General features: G+C 36.4%; 2 protein-coding genes across 11 annotated transcripts in view; both read left to right on the forward strand.

The window, feature by feature from the left end:
• MGAT4C (MGAT4 family member C) overlaps positions 1-16,285 on the forward strand; it is an 828,975-nt gene that overhangs the window by 651,888 nt on the left and 160,802 nt on the right. The window contains exon 2 of one of the 10 annotated variants that reach the window (XM_082419027.1): positions 14,979-15,055. The exons of 8 other annotated variants lie outside the window; for them this stretch is intronic. The gene's annotated coding sequence lies outside the window, so the exon portion shown is untranslated. Of the gene's footprint in view, positions 1-3,205; positions 15,056-16,285 lie in introns of those variants that run through there. One more of the 10 variants, XM_082419026.1, reaches the window with a different exon arrangement.
• The window catches only part of RASSF9 (Ras association domain family member 9), a 417,955-nt gene that overhangs the window by 91,431 nt on the left and 310,239 nt on the right, over positions 1-16,285 (forward strand). The gene's annotated exons all lie outside the window — the stretch shown is intronic.

Below are 16,285 nucleotides of genomic sequence, written 5' to 3' on the forward strand. Positions count from 1 at the left end.
GGCCGAACTACCTGCAGTGAAGGCCAGCCCCCTGCAACAGTCATTTGTTTTCCCTTTTTTGCCACAGTGCACAATGTACAGTTTCTCAAGCAAGTACATTAAAGCAGCTAGTTTTGGGGGCATCCTGTACTCATGCAGTGATCCACAAGCATCTAGTATATGGGCCACCCCCCATAACAGAGAGGTCAGTGGCCAACTCAAGATTTCCCCTGTAGCTGCCTCTTTCCCAAGACTCATTCCTTTGTTCTCCTGGGTGGCTCGTCGACTGTTGGTTTGCGAATTGCCCCTGTACACAGAGGGCAGGGAGAGACTGAAGAAAGAGGCAAACAATTCTAGATTGGTAGGTGGCAGTTTTAATAAGAAAGGCAACTTACTTGCAAGGCTTATCCAAGATGAGTAGATCTCCACGCCCACCCATCAGAAAGTTAAAAGTTTATATAGAGGCCCTAACTGGGTTCAGGCATGTATACCATCCAGGTGGTCTCAAAACCACATTGCTATCTCAAGGCTATGTCCTTGGGCAGTTTCTAGTACAGGGAATGCAAGAACACGCATTCCAGGGACAGGGGTGGGGGTGAGGAGCCGCTGATTATCTGGGTCCAGCTCATGGGTCAACCAGCAGACACATCCTGTTGATTACCTCACCCAACAGTAGGATGAGGTTATATCACTTTCTATTTAAAATAATTCTATTTAAATATATTATTTTCAGATTATCTTTAGAATTCATATATATACATATATGTACATGTTTCATAGGTACATAATTCATAAATGTACAGATTTTTAAACAAACTAAACTAGATGATTTTTCAAAGTGAATTGTATGTATTATATAAGAAATTTTCATCTTAGTCGACATTCATGCCTTTTTATTGTTTTTACGATTCCTACCATGATGACATATATTATTTTTAATACAGAATAAATGATTATTAAGTATCAAGTGACAGTAGCATATCCAGTTTCAGATAAGAGCACTTAATGAACTACAAAATACTTCTGATAAACCTATATATATTAGAAAATAAATCATAAACTCTTGAAGTCATAATGGAATGAAAAGAACATAGCTGAGTTGTCTTTAACTGATTTTGAGAGTAAAAAATGCTAGAAATATAATTTATACATATACTTACTATAATTTCATTTCACAGAGAAAACTTGTTTTGAAAGATTATATATAGTTCCAAAGGAAAAAAAATCAGTTATTTTTTGAGTTATTTAAACAAAATTTATGAATATTGTTAGATGCTCATACCATACATGCTTAGAAAGAGAATTTCTAATCATAATAAAAAGAAGAAACTATAAAATAAATGAAATTGCAATTCTTCTGCTTCGCCGTTATCAAGGATGCGTAATTCACCCTTCCGTTCTAGTCTTAGCAGAAAGAAATTGTCCTGGAATTCACCAACAAACCTTCAAGGGTGTGGTAATACAACTGTGAAACCTAACAGCTCAGAGGGAGATTAAAGGTTCCACTCCTTGAAACACAGCAAGACTGTCAGCTATCAAAGGCTGCACATTTGGAGTCCTTGTAATAAAAGTCTGAGGAGTAATCTAATGTGCCATTAACATCAAAGTGTCTGCCAGCCTACAGTATTGGTTTTGCTTTAAATGTGTTGAGTGCTAACCACCTGGCTTGCTTCCAGATTCCTAGCTGCTTACGGGTAAGCACTGAAACTTTATCAGAGAAACTTAGCTCTTTGAAAACAGACTTGCATATAAGTGGCTTACGGAGAAAACTGTTTCCTGCAACATAACGCTTTCTTTCTAAAACATGTTTAATTCACATTGAGGATCAAAGGCATTCGTTTTGCGAAATTCCTAAGATTACACCACATATGATACAACAGAGTAAATCTAGATTTAAAAATGTAAGAGAGAATAAATGAGATCCCTCAATTATCACTGAGTCCCTACTCCACTGCTGGCAGATTACAGCTGTTTTTCTAGAGTTTATTAGATATTTACCCATCATTATAGGTAATGCCACATATGGACGGCTGTGTAGCATCAGGGAGTGTTTCTCTACATAAGACCAAAGAACATCCCACAGGAGTCAGTCATAGGTGTTCTGTATTAGTGAATGGTGACATTCCAAACAAATTCTCACCTTCTCACATTGAAACTCATTGTCTCCCCTTATCCAGATGCCAATTATTAATTCTGTTTTTTCTCCTTGATAGACATAAATATGTACACACATATTCACTGACTGAATACCATAAGTAGGGGACTACTCTTTATTTGTCTTCTCACTAGATTAAAATATCAAATAGGTAGGCACTCTTCTAAACTTTATACATGTTTTACTACATTCATTCACACCACAGCCCCTGGAAATAGGTGTAATTTTTACCATATTCATATGAAAAAAAACTGAAGAGCAGAGAAAATAAATAGTCCAAGGACATACATACAGTCAGTAGCCCAGTCAGGGTTCAAACCAAGACTCAGACTCTGTGTTCTCAAATACTCTGCCTTACTGCCTTTCTTTCCAGATCTGACCATGAGTAAGGCATTTGGTGATACATCTTATGTTAACTTATGTTTAATTTATTTGAGAAGAAACTTTTTGAACCTATTTGTGACTTTCGTCTTAGTCAAGCACCAGAAAAAGAATGAATATTGAGCTAATATTGATTTGTTAAATAAACATGTAGAATTCTTAACTTTAAATTTTTCCACAAAGAGAAATAATCAGAGAAGTGAGACCATCTTGTTGAAACTGGCAAACTTTAGCAAGTCACTTACCCCCTTTAAGCTTTAATTTCCTAACTTCCTATAACTTTTGTCTTTGTTAGAAGGTTTTTGTTTGGGATTAAATAATATAATTGATGTGCATATTCACTGTCAACTAAAAATTCCCACAAATGCAAAATAATACTATTATAATGTTACTAAAATGAAAATGACAAATTCCACAATTTATGTGAGTTGGAAAAATCTAATAGAATTTCAAATAAGAAATATATAAATACCCTTTCAATCATGTATCACATGTTCAGAACTCAAATATATAGATTCTGAGATTTTTCAGTAACTTAGTAACATAAAGGCATTTTTTTTTTTAATTGGAGTATAATTGCTTTACAATGTTGTGTTAGTTTCTACTGTACAGTGAAGTGAATCAACTATATGTATACATATATCCCCTCCCTCTTGGACCTCCCTCCCATCCCGCCCCCATCCCACCCACCTTGGTCATCACAGAGCACCAAGCTGAGCTTCCTGTGCTTTATAGCAGGTTCCCACTAGCTATCTATTTTACGCATGGTAGTGTATATATGTCAATTCTAATCACCCAGTTCGTCCCACCCTCCCCTTCCCGACTCCGTGTCCACATGTTCATTCTCTATGTCTGTGTCTCTATTCCTGCCCTGGAAATAGGTTCATCTGTACCATTTTTCTAGAGTCCACATATATGCGTTAATGTACGATATTTGTTTTTCTCTTTCTGACTTACTTTACTCTGTATGACAGACTCTAGGTCCATCCACATCTCTACAAATGACCCAGTTTTGTTCCTCTTTATGGTTGAGTAATATTCCATTGTATATATGTACCACATCTTCTTTATCCATTCATGTGTCTTTGGACATTTAGGTTGTTTCCATGTCCTGGCTATTGTAAATAGTGCTGCAATGAATATTGGGGTACATGTGTCCTTTCGAATTATGGTTTTCTCAGGGTACATGCCCAGTAGTGGGATTGCTGTGTCATATGGTAGTTCTATTTTTAGGTTTTTAAGGAACCTCCATACTGTTCTCCATAGTGGCTGTATCAATTAACATTCCCACCAACAGTGCAAGAGGGTTCCCTTTTCTCCATACCCTCTCCAGCACTTACTGTTTGTAGATTTTTTGATGATGGCCATTCTGACTGGTGTGAGGTGATACCTCATTGCAGTTGTGATTTGCATTTCTCTAATAACTACTGATGTTGAGCATCTTTTCATGTGCCTCTTGTCCACTTGTATGTCTTCTTTGGAGAGATGTCTATTTAGATCTTCTGCCCATTTTTTGATTGGGTTGTTTGTTTTTTTGATATTGAGCTCCATGAGCTGTTTGTATATTTTGGAGATTAATCCTTTGTCCATTGCTTTGCTTGCAAATATTTTCTCACATTCTGAGGGTTGTCTTTTCATCTCGCTTATGGTTTTCTTTGCTGTGCAAAAGCTTTTAAGTTTCATTAGCTCCCATTTGTTTATTTTTGTTTTTATTTTCATTAGTCTAGGGGGTGCGTCAAAAAAGATCTTGCTGTGGTGTATGTCAAAGACTGTTTTTCCTCTAAGAGATTTATAGTGTCCAGTCTTATGTTTAGGTCTTTAATCCATTTTAAGTTTATTTTTGTGTATGATGTTAGGGAGTGTTCTGATTTCATTCTTTTACATGTGGCTGTCCAGTTTTCTCAGGACAATTTATTGAACAGTGTGTCTTTTCTCTATTATATATTTTTGCCTCCTTTTTCATAGATTAGGTGACCATAGGTGTATGGGTTTACCTCTGGGCTTTCTATCCTGTTCCATTAATCTATATTTCTGTTTTTGTGCCAGTACTATAGTGTCTTGATTACTGTAGATTTGTAGGATAATTTGAAGTCAGGACACGTGATTCCTTCAGCTCCATTTTTTCTTTCTCAAGATTGCTTTGGCTATTCGGGATCTTTTGTGTCTCCATAAAATTGTAAAATCTTTTGTTCTAATGTTGTGAAAAATGCCATTGGCAATTTGATAGAGATTGCACTGAATCTGTAGATTGCTCTGGGTAGTATAGTCATTTTCACAATGTTGATTCTTCCAATCCAAGAACATGGTATATCTCTCCATCTGTTTGTGTCATCTTTGATTTCTTTCATTAGTGTTTTATAGTTTTCTGAATAAGGGTCTTTCACCTAGATTTATTCCTAGGTATTTTATTCTTTTTGTTGTGATGGTAAATGGCATTGTTTTCTTAATTTCTCTTTCTGACCTTTTGTTGTTAGTGTATTAACATTAACATTAACTAATTAATTAATGCAAGAGATTTCTATGTATTAATTTTGTATCCTGTGACTTTACTAAATTCATTGATTAGCTCTAGTAGTTTTCTGGTGGCATCTTTAGCATTTTCTATGTATAGTGTCATGTCATCTGGAAACAGTGACAGTTTCACTTCTTTTCCAATTTATATTCCTTTTATTTCTCTTTCTTCTCTGATTGCTGTGGCTAGGACTTCCAAAACTGTGTTGAATAAGAGTGGCAAGAGTGGACATCCTTGTCTTGTTCCTGATCTTAGTGGAAATGCTTTCAGTTTTTCATCATTGAGAATGATGTTTGCTGTGATTTTGTCATATATGGCCTTTATTATGTTGAGGTAGGTCCCTCTATGCCCATTTTCTGAAGAGTTTTTAATCATAAATGGGTGTTGAATTTTGTCAAAAGCTTTTTCTGCATCTATTGAGATGATCATATGGTTTTTATTCTTTAATTTGTTGATATGGTGTATCACATTGATTGATTTGCATATATTGAAGAATCCTTGCATCCTGGGATAAATCCCTCTTGATCATGATGTATGATCCTTTTAATGTGTTGTTGGATTCTGTTTGCTAGTATTTTGTTGAGGATTTTTGCATCTATGTTCATCAGTGATATTGGTCTGTAATTTTCTTTTTTTGTGATATCTTTGGTTTGGGTATCAGGGTGATGGTGGTCTCATAGAATGAATTTGGGAGTGTTCCTCCCTCTGCAATTTTTTGGAAGAGTTTGAGAAGGATAAGTGCTAGCTCTTCTCTAAATGTTTGATAGAATGCACCTGTGAAGCCATCTGGTCCTGGGCTTTTGTTTGTTGGAAGATTTTTAATCACAGTTTCATTTTCATTACTTGTGATTGGTCTGTTTATATTTTCTAATTCTTCCTGGTTCCGTCTTGGAAAATTGTTCCTTTCCAAGAATTTGTCCATTTCTTCCAGGTTGCCCATTTTATTGGCATACAGTTGCTTGTAGTGGTCTCTTATGATCCTTTGTATTTCTGTGGTGTCAGTTGTAATTTCTCCTTTTTCATTTCTAATTTTATTGATTTGTGTCCTCTCCTTTTTTTTCTTGATGAGTCTGACTAAAGATTTCTCAATTTTATCTTCTCAAAGAACCAACTTGTAGTTTTATTTATCTTTGCTATTTTTTTCTTCATTTCTATTTCATTTATTTCTACTCTGATCTTTATGTTTTCTTTCCTTCTACTGAATTTGTGTTTTCTTTGTTCTTCTTTCGCTAGTTGCTTTAGGTGTAAGGTTAGATTGTTTATTTGAGACTTCTTGTTTCTTGAGGTGAGATTGAATTGCTATAAACTCCCCTCTTAGAACTGCTTTTGCTGCATCCCATAGGTTTTGGGTTATTGTATATTTGTTGTTATTTGTTTCTCGATTTTTTTTAAATTTCCTCTTTGATTTCTTCACTGATCTCTTGGTTATTTAGCAGTGAATTTTTGGCTTCTATGTGTTTGTGGTTTTTACAGGTTTTTTTTCCTGTAATTGATTTCTAATCTCATAGCATCGTGGTCGGAAATGATGCTTGATTTTCAATTTTCTTATGTTTCTGATGCTTGATTTGTGACCCAAGATGTGATCTACCCTGGAGAATGTTCCATGTGCACTTGAGAAGAAAGTGTATTCTGCTGCTTTTGGGTGGAATGTCCTATAAATATCAATTAAATCTATCAGTCTATTGTGTCATTTAAAGCTTGTGTTTCCTTATTTATTTTCTGTCTGGAAGATCTGTCCTTTGGTGTAAGTGGGGTGTTAAAGTCCCCTACTGTTATTGTGTTACTGTCTATTTCCCCTTTTATGGCTGTTAGCATTTGCCTTATGTACTGAGGTGCTACTATGTTGGGTGCATAAATATTTACAATTGTTATATCTTCTTCTTGGATTGATCCCTTGATCATTATGTAGTGTCCTTTGTCTCTTGTAATAGTCTTTATTTTAAAGTCTATTTTGTCTGATATGAGAATTGCTACTCCAGCTTGCTTTTGATTTCCATTTGCATGGAATATCTTTTTCCAACCCCTCACATTCAGTCTGTATGTGTCCCTAGGTCTGAAGTGGGTCTCTTGTAGACAGCATATATACAGGTCTTGTTTTTGTATCCATTCAGCCAGTCTGTGTCTTTTGGTTGGAACATTTAATCCATTTACATTTAAGGTAGTTATCGATATGTATGTTCCTATGACCATTTTCTTAATTGTTTTGGGTTTGTTTTTGTAAGCGTTTTTCTTCTCTTGTGTTTCCTGCCTAAAGAAATTCTTTAGCATTTGTTGCAAAGCTGGTCTGGTCTGGTGCTGCTGAATTCTCTTAGCTTTTGCTTGTCTGTAAAGCTTTTTATTTCTCTGTTGAATCTGAACGAGATCCTTGCTGATAGAGTAATCTCTGTTGTAGGTTTTTCCCTTTCATCATTTTAAATATGTCCTGCCACTCCCTTCTGGCCTGCAGAGTTCTGCTGAGAAATCAGCTGATAACCTTATGGGGATTCCTTGTATGTTATTTGTTGCTTTTCCTTTGCTGCTTTTAATATTTTTTCTTTGAATTTAATTTTTGTCTGTTTGATTAATATGTGTCTTGGTGTGTTTCTCCTAGGGTTTATCCTGTATGGTATTCTCTGTGCTTCCTGGACTTGGATGGTTATTTCCTTTCCCATGTTAGGGAAGTTTTCGACTATAATCTCTTTGAATATTTTCTCAGACCCTTTCTTTTTCTCTTCTTCTTCTGGGACCCCTATAATTCAAATGTTGGTGCATTTAGTGTTGTTCCAGAGGTCTCTGAGACTGTACTCAATTCTTTTCATTCTTTTTTCTTATTCTGCTCCTTGGCAGTTATTTCCACCATTGTATCTTCCAGCTCACTTATTCTTTCTTCTGCCTCAGTTATTCTGCTATTGATTCCTTCTAGTGTATTTTTCATTTCAGTTTTTGTGTTGTTCATCTCTGTTTGTTTGTTCTTTAATTCTTCTAGGTCTTTGTTAAGCATTTCCTGTATTTTCTCGATCCATGCCTCCATTCTATTTCCGAGATTTTGGATCATCTTTACTATCATTACTCTGAATTCTTTTTCAGGTAGGTTGCCTTTTTTCTCTTCATTTATTTTGTCTTGTAGTTTTTACCTTGCTCCTTCATCTGTAACACATTTTTTGTCATCTCATTTTGTTTTTTTAATAAATGTATTTATTTATTTTTAGCTGTGTTGGGTCTTCGTTTCTGTGCGAGGAGTTTCTCCAGTTGTGGCGAGCATGGGCCACTCTTCTTTGCAGTGCATGGGCCCCTCACTATCGCGGCCTCTCTTGTTGCGGAGCACAGGCTCCCGACGCACAGGCTCAGTAGTTGTGGCTCACGGGCCCAGCTGCTCCGCGGCATGTGGGATCTTCCCAGATCAGGACTTGAACCAGTGTCCCCTGCATTGGCAGGCAGATTCTCAACCACTGCGCCACCAGGGAAGCCCTCATTTTTTTTTTTGATGGGTGGGACTGAGTTCCTGTCTTACTGGTTGGTTGGCCTGAGGCTTCCAGCACTGGAGTTTGCATGCAGTTGGGTAGAGCTGGGTCTTGGTGCTGAGATGAGGACCTCCAGGAGACTTCATTCCGATAATATTCCCTGGGATCTGAGGTTCTCTGTTAGTCCAGTGGTTTGGACTCAGTGCTCCCACCACAGGAGCTCAGGCCTGACCCCTGGCCCATGAACCAAAATCATGCAAGCCATGTAGCATGGAAAAAAAAAAAGGATCAGAACAATAACAAATAAAAAATAAAATAAAGTTAGAAAACTAATGGGTATATTAGAAAAAATAAAAATATAAATGAAACAACAACCAGAAGGTAAAATAGAACCACAATAGCAAAAAAAGATAAAAGGCTGGGAAAGGCCTTGGCTGTGGGGGACGGGACCTAGGTGGGGGCAGGGCTTAGGTGGGGTGGGGTTTAGTTGGGGGGTGAGCCCTATGCTTAGGACCCACAAGGCCAGATAAGGCCCTGGGGTGTTGGGGGGCAGGGCTTAGGCTCAGCGCAGGCCATAGGGGGCCCCGGAGTGCCTCTGGCCCCAGAGTGCAAAGGATCAGGCCAGGACCTCAGCAGGCTCTCCAGGACCCGATTGTGTGGAGGAAATTCCAGCTGCATTTCCCCCGATCCTCCAATCCCCAAGGGTCCCTCCCTGTTCACCTCTACTCTACCTCCCCGCCTCCCTCCCATGCCCCCAAGACCCACGCAGCCATAGGGGGCCTCAGAGGATGGAGGACCAGGCCTGGACTCCAGCAGGCTCCCTGGGGCCCAAGTGGGCGGGGGAAACACTAACCACGTTCCCCTCCGGTCCTCCAAACCCCTGAGGGTCTCTCCCCATCCCCCTTGATCCACTCATGGTGAGTGGGCCTCTCCACCCATAGGAACCCCTCCCCTCCCCAGCTGCCCCTCAGGGGTGCAGGTCCCATCCTGCCTCCACTTCTCCTCCCCCGCCCCCACTCCCCTCAACATGCTACCTGGTCACTTGGGTGTTCCTCCCATCCCCTTGGTTGTCAAAGTAGGTGCCCTAGTTGTGAGGAGATGCAAACTCCATGTCCTCCTACTCTGCCATCTTGACTCTGCCCCCAAGTCATTATTTATTAGCATCTAGATTATGATGATTCTAGTACACATGTGATTTCCAGAACTACATTCTTCTTTGGTTAATTAAAACTCTGCTTCACAACAACCCAGTTCCATTCTAAATATTGCATAGGTAATTAGGTAGGCAGATGATTAGAAAGGCAAACTGTAACCCACCACTTAGGTACACATATATAATAACAAAGCAGGAGTTTTTCATATATTCCAAATATATGAGAATTCACACGCACAGAAAAAATCAATATATTTTTAGTGAATCTTGCCTAAGGATAAGTTATGTCTTTTAGCTTAAAAATTGCTTAGAGCCAGAAACATTCTCTTTTCAACTATGTGGAAAATATCATCTTTGTCACTTATTATGCAAATAATTTGCTTAAAGGGGATGTTTTAGAAAATTTCTATTAGTGGGAAATATCTGATTTGTAATTTCTATAGCTTTCTACCTCATTATATCTGATTACCAGAACCATCAATGATACTAAACTTCAGGCATAAATTTTAAGATTTCTATTTCAATTTGAGCAGGTCCTTCTACCACCTCAGCTATAGTAGGCTTCCATTACTGCTCAAGATAGTGTTGACCCTGAGAAAATGCAGTAAGGGAGGGGATGACCAGTTCATAATGTAATGGAAATTACTTTTCCTGTTTGGCATGTAAATTCAGAAGAAAGTAAGAAAAGGAGAGTGCTTGAAGTAGATAGTCATCTTTTAAAGGTCAAATTTCCAGAGACATCTTTGCTACAAATCTGGGGAAAGAAATTCTTCAAAATCCTTTGCTTCATCCTGTAAATGGCAAAGGTGAAATTCCTTTTGTGTTGCTTAGAGTTTTTTTCTTTTGGAGTGATCCCAAATAAACACATGGAAGTGCAACTTGTGTTTTCAAGTCTTTTCCTGCAATAGCAAAAGCAATAAGTTGGCATCATCAACCTCTCCTTTGTGACAAATTCTTATTTTCCACCACATAGTTAGATCAACTGACACTGGATACATTTTGTTTTCTCACAAAGATAACTAGTTCAACTGAAATTCATTTATACAAGCATTGTAATTTAAATCTAATAATGTCTTTGGGTTAAAGGATGGATGAAATTGAAAAGGTCAAAACCTATTTGACTTCCTTTAAATGTTTGATAGCTTGTTTACTTAAATTTATTCTATTTGAAATGCCAAGACATTTGCCCTTTTCGTGTAGCTTGTGGGGCTCCTCATTAATATTTTTTTCTGACATCCAATCATTCCAAAGTATTAAACATTTCTCAACACATCTATATGTTTATAAAAGTCAATTAAGATGTAGTTCCTACCTTCAAAGAGCACACAGTGTGATAGATGTAAACAACCACTTAAAAATGCATCATAGCCACCATTGCTAGTGCCTTTTCATTCATTCAGTACATATTTATAAGTACCTATTATATACCAGGCACTGTTCTAGGGTTTAAAGACATATCAATAAATACAACCTACAAAAATCTCTGCCCTCAACAGGAGCTTTCATTCTAATGAGGAGCAATTAAAATGTTTTACATTCTGATCAATAAGATTAACATCTTCTCTCCCCATGGGAACTTGCCAGGGCATGGATAAGCAGAAATGGAGGTAAAAGAGTGGAAGTATTCTCTCCTCTCTTTAAAAGGACAATATTTTGTATTGTTCACCTTGAAAATACTTCTACACAACCATATTATGCTTTTTTAATACTGTGCTTCCTTACAAATTATATATAAGCTGGTAATTTGCTTATAGAAGTTAAGTCTAATACTATTTCCTGCTGTATAAACTAAATTGTCCTTCATCACTTTCACCATGAAGCTTTTCCTGACTGTTCTTGACAGAAGTCTATTCCGCTCTACCCTGGAAAACGCCTCTTTTTAAAAATCTTTTATGATGCTCATTTTGTTTTTACTTTTGCAGTCAGACCTTTCTATTCTGTTTCAGCATCTTCCATGGATTCAGTCAACTACAGATCAAAGATATTTGGAAAAAAAATTACAGAAATTCCAAAAAGCAAAACTTGGATTTGCCATTCACCAGCATGTATTTACATAATATTTACATAGTATTAGGTATTATAAGTAATCTAGAGATGATTTAAAGTATACAGGAGGATGTGCATAACTCATATGCAAATACTACACCATTTTATATAAAGGATTTTAGCATTGGCAGATTTTGGTATCTGTGGAGGTGTGGGGGGGAGTACCTGGAACCAGTCCCCCTCAGATACTAGATGCCAAGAGATAACTGTACATGATTATGTGCTTCTTTGTACCATTACTAGATTTCAAGCTACTTACAGGCAAAAACTATGTGGTAGTCATTCCATTATCCCTGAGACCTAACCCACATCATGGCTCCTACTGAAAAATATTTGCTATATTAATTTGAAATATAACCGACCTAAATTAAGAATTAGAACAAAGAACACACAAATGCACACATAGTATTCTCCATTCTTAGTCTCTAATTCCCAATTTGAATTTTGGCGTAATTTTGAATTACATGTGTTTACATCCACCGAAATATCTTCATGCTCCCCATATTCTCCCAATATGTTAGGCACAAAACTATAATTTCTGATTTCTATAACTGAGTTATTTTCTCCAAGACGAAAAAAAAAAATCTAATTAAAATAGATTATTTTTATATGAATATAAATAATATTTGATTTTACTCATTATTCTTATAATTCATGTTTTAAGAAATAGGCATCTAGATTGTATTTTGTGAACACATGTGCCTATATCATTATGTGAGAGGTTACAACTATAATTAATTATTCAATATTTATAACTATTTTTCATTTGCTTTCTAATATATTTGAACATGGATGGTCACTAATATTCAGGTTGCTCATTGATTTATAGATAATACTAGTTATAGTATATGAAGCAAAATTAGGAAAAGCATCAACTAATTATTTTCTCTTTCCTAATCTTTATACATTTCATGATCCCTCTGGACATAAGAAAGCACAAATTCACACTTTCTCGACAATGGTTTTGATAATCCTTGAAACATTCACTATCTAGAGGAGATTGCTTCCCTGAGGAGTTAGTCAGTTGACAGGCTCTGTTTGTTTAGTTTGACTTTGCTGATCCTAACAATAATTATTTCTCCAAGCTGTGGTGAATATATATATTGTAATGACATACATCTAACTGTTCCTTGCTGACTAAATGTTTTTGTTATTTTAAATAAGAGTCTTACATATATAAACAGAAAACATTAGGATTTAGTGGCATGAGGAATCACTGTCAAAAATGCAAATCCTTATTCCTTCTGTTTCAAAGGGAAAATTCAGTATTCCCTCTACTAGAGTGCAGACAAATCCTGTGAATGTGAGCTTACTGTTGTTTCCCCCCGACCCAGCCTCCACCAATACTGGCTTGAAATGCTTCCTCTGATTAATAGAAAGCTCCAGAAACTCTCTTTGAGGGTTCAAAAGGCTCTTCTTACTTCATGTCAAAGATATTTATTCCGTTGGTTTAAATAGATATTTTTACAAAAAGCATTTATTGCATGCATTTTAGATTTGGTATAAAATAGACATAAAAAGGCATCTTAAATTAAAATCATCTATTGATAACTAGCGGTGCACTCAGGTAAAATTTTAAGCTATTGATCTTTTTTGGTCTTCATCTTTTTTCTATTCTAATAAGTTTCCCTGAGGAATATTTAATTGATTCCTTCTGGTTTTATTCTCCTTTTCTATTAGATTTTTTTCCTTGTTTGCAAAAAAGTCAGTAGATAGAAGTGATGGATGTGGATATACAGTTTCCGGAGAAAACGAGCCATGTGGCTCAGAGCAGGAACCCTATCTTATTGTTCCTTTGTACCCACAACATCTAACACAGTGCTCAACGCATAATGTAGTTCAATAAATATTTGTTGAAATGAACAAACTGTACAAGGAGGTCATGCGTAAGATTTACTGAAACAACATGTTATTGTACTTGAAGAGAGAGGTACATGGAGAATATTAAAGTCATGAGTCAGAAACTTAGAACATGAAGTTCTAGTCTAATATTAAGATAAGGAAAGATTCTGGCTCATGTTTCTAGCTGTACTACTACATCATTTAACTCCATTATGGAATAGTAACACCAAAACATTTATTATTTTATTTCTTTTCCTCTACCATACACACAAAATAATGTTAACATGCTAGGAGAAAGGATTATTTGGATCAGATACCCCTATTTTTGCACTGAATTCTCTCAAACACATATACTAAACTATAAAAATTATGAACATTACATTAAAATACAGACTCATGAAAGATGCTAATTATGTAATGTTAAGTAAAAACAATCAGGATAATATACTATAATCATAACTATATTTAGCAAGGACCTAAATTTGAAAATCTATTCTATATTACATGTTAAAATACTGAAAACTGATGCAGGATAACAGAACTGCCATATTGGACCTATCAAGAATTCATTTACATGAGGGGCTAAGTCCGTTGAAATATCAATTATTTTATCCTGAGGAAGCTTGTGCCTGAGTCCAAATGGAAAGATGCTATTATAAAGCAGGAGTATTTATGAAATCTTCTAGTGAGGCACTGGGAACACAAGACACATTAACATTTAAAAAAGTGTGTCAGCAGTGGTGATGACTAGGACATTACGTCTCTACCTAGAGGTACTATTGGTGCTCATTGGAATATGAAATAGATGCTCTCTGAGCTGTGAGAGGGAATCGTTCCTGTGGGATGTGTCTTTAGAGGACATCACAGCAGCATCTCAACCTTATTAGTGCCTAAGGCAGGCTTCAGAAGCCATGGGAATGAAAAGAACAGTGGCATAGGCAGTCTCAGAAGGTATCAAAATCATGAGCCAATACTGGCGAGAAGAAAATGATAGAAGTCAAATGGAAGCAAGGAGACTATTTCATGCATACACTTGAAACACTTCCTGGGGAAAACAAAACAAGATGGGAAGGGATTTGAGGAGACTAGAGGTCCTAAATAGGCAGAGGTGATCCATGGAAAGGCATTTTGATATATTATTCTGACGTTAGCATGAGAAGAAGAAACATAAGTGATACAAGCTTTTAAAATGCATGGGAAATAAAGAAAATTTAGAATAATTACCCTAAAACAGTAACAGTATTTATGTCATGGTGCTGAACTTACATGTATTTTTTCTATTTTGCAAATTTTCTGTATAGTAGTTGATTGGTTTTGTCATTTAAAAAAATGCATGTACCTGCTTATATTATATATTTTTTTAAAAAACCAATGAAGGTAGTCAAAACTACCCTGGTCCAAATAATTTATGCTCTGACTACTTCTGCCTCTCATTTCTATTTATCTGTCTCTCCATTCCATTATCCCCAGTCTTAAAGGATGTTTCCTGAGCACACGATGGCTTTGAAATTCTAAGTGTGAACTTTGGAATAGATTCAAGATACAAGGTATAAATTTATTCTCTTGATTGATGGTAGGGAAATGATCACTGTCAGGTATCAAGCTTCTATCCAAAAACTAAATATGCCGTGGGCTCCAGTCAGAACATAAATATCTCTCTTAGATCCTTTCTTTGAACTCTCTCCTGCTACCTTTGCATGTTAGTGGCAACCCTGTTTGGGCCTAAAGAAATGGATTTAGTTTTTAATATTTATCCTAAGTTTGCTCACTCCAACTTTAATCTTTAAACGTAAGTTCTGAAATAATTTGACTTGTTTTAAAACACATGAAGTTATGCAACCGACCCTTTCTTTGTAATACAAAGGAAGCAATGCTTGTCTGGTGAAGGTAAAGGTTCAGGAGATTTAACATGAGTGCATTAATCTTGTCATCAAGGGATTCAGAACATTTTTAAACAATTGTGTGTGTATGTCAGAAAGGTGAGATTATATGTGTTTCGGGGAGAAGGATGTGGATTTAGGGAAACAGGTATTGAAGATGTTACATTTTATGCCTAAAACACTTTACCATCAGGAATGTAGTTTCAAAAATAGAAAGGTCCCATCTGCCATCCCTGCCACAAATGAAGACAAACTAAGTTTGGCAAGAGAAAAATAGGTAAATGCAAAATAGTTTCTGAAGACTATGAAATTTTGAATACCTTATTAGAATCCTAACATATTAAACACAACTGCATGCAAAAGGCTGTTTCATTCTCAGTTTTATTCTGTTTTTCCCCCACCTCTTTTGGAGTACAGAATTATCGTCTCCTCCCCTAGATCCCATTTTGTGAGACAATAATTTTGTTAGATAATAACTTAATAAGAAATTTTCAGTGGCAACTCTGTTCTAGGCAGAATTCTAATCGCTGGGAATATAGCAGAAAACAAAACCAAGACTGCTCTTTTGGTGCTTTGTAATCTAGTGAAAGGTGGAAAATAACAAACAAATAATAAAATCAAGTCAAGACAAGGGCTAGAAAGAAAATAAAGCGGGATAAGGGGAGGGGAGAAAATTGTGATTTTAGTTAGTATGTTATATCATGATCTCTCTAACATGGTGACTTTTGATCAGAGATGTGAAAGAAGTGATATCCAAACACCAAGGTAAGAATATTTTAGACACAGAGAGCTAATGCCTGGAAGGAGGCACATGCTGAAATAGAAGAATTCCATTGTGGATGTAGTGAAAAGAGCAAGAGCAAAAGTAGTAGATCAGGTGAGAGGTGATGGTGGTTT

This window comes from Balaenoptera physalus, assembly GCF_965194825.1.
Source record: "Balaenoptera physalus genome assembly, chromosome: 13".
Lineage (NCBI taxonomy): Eukaryota > Metazoa > Chordata > Mammalia > Artiodactyla > Balaenopteridae > Balaenoptera > Balaenoptera physalus.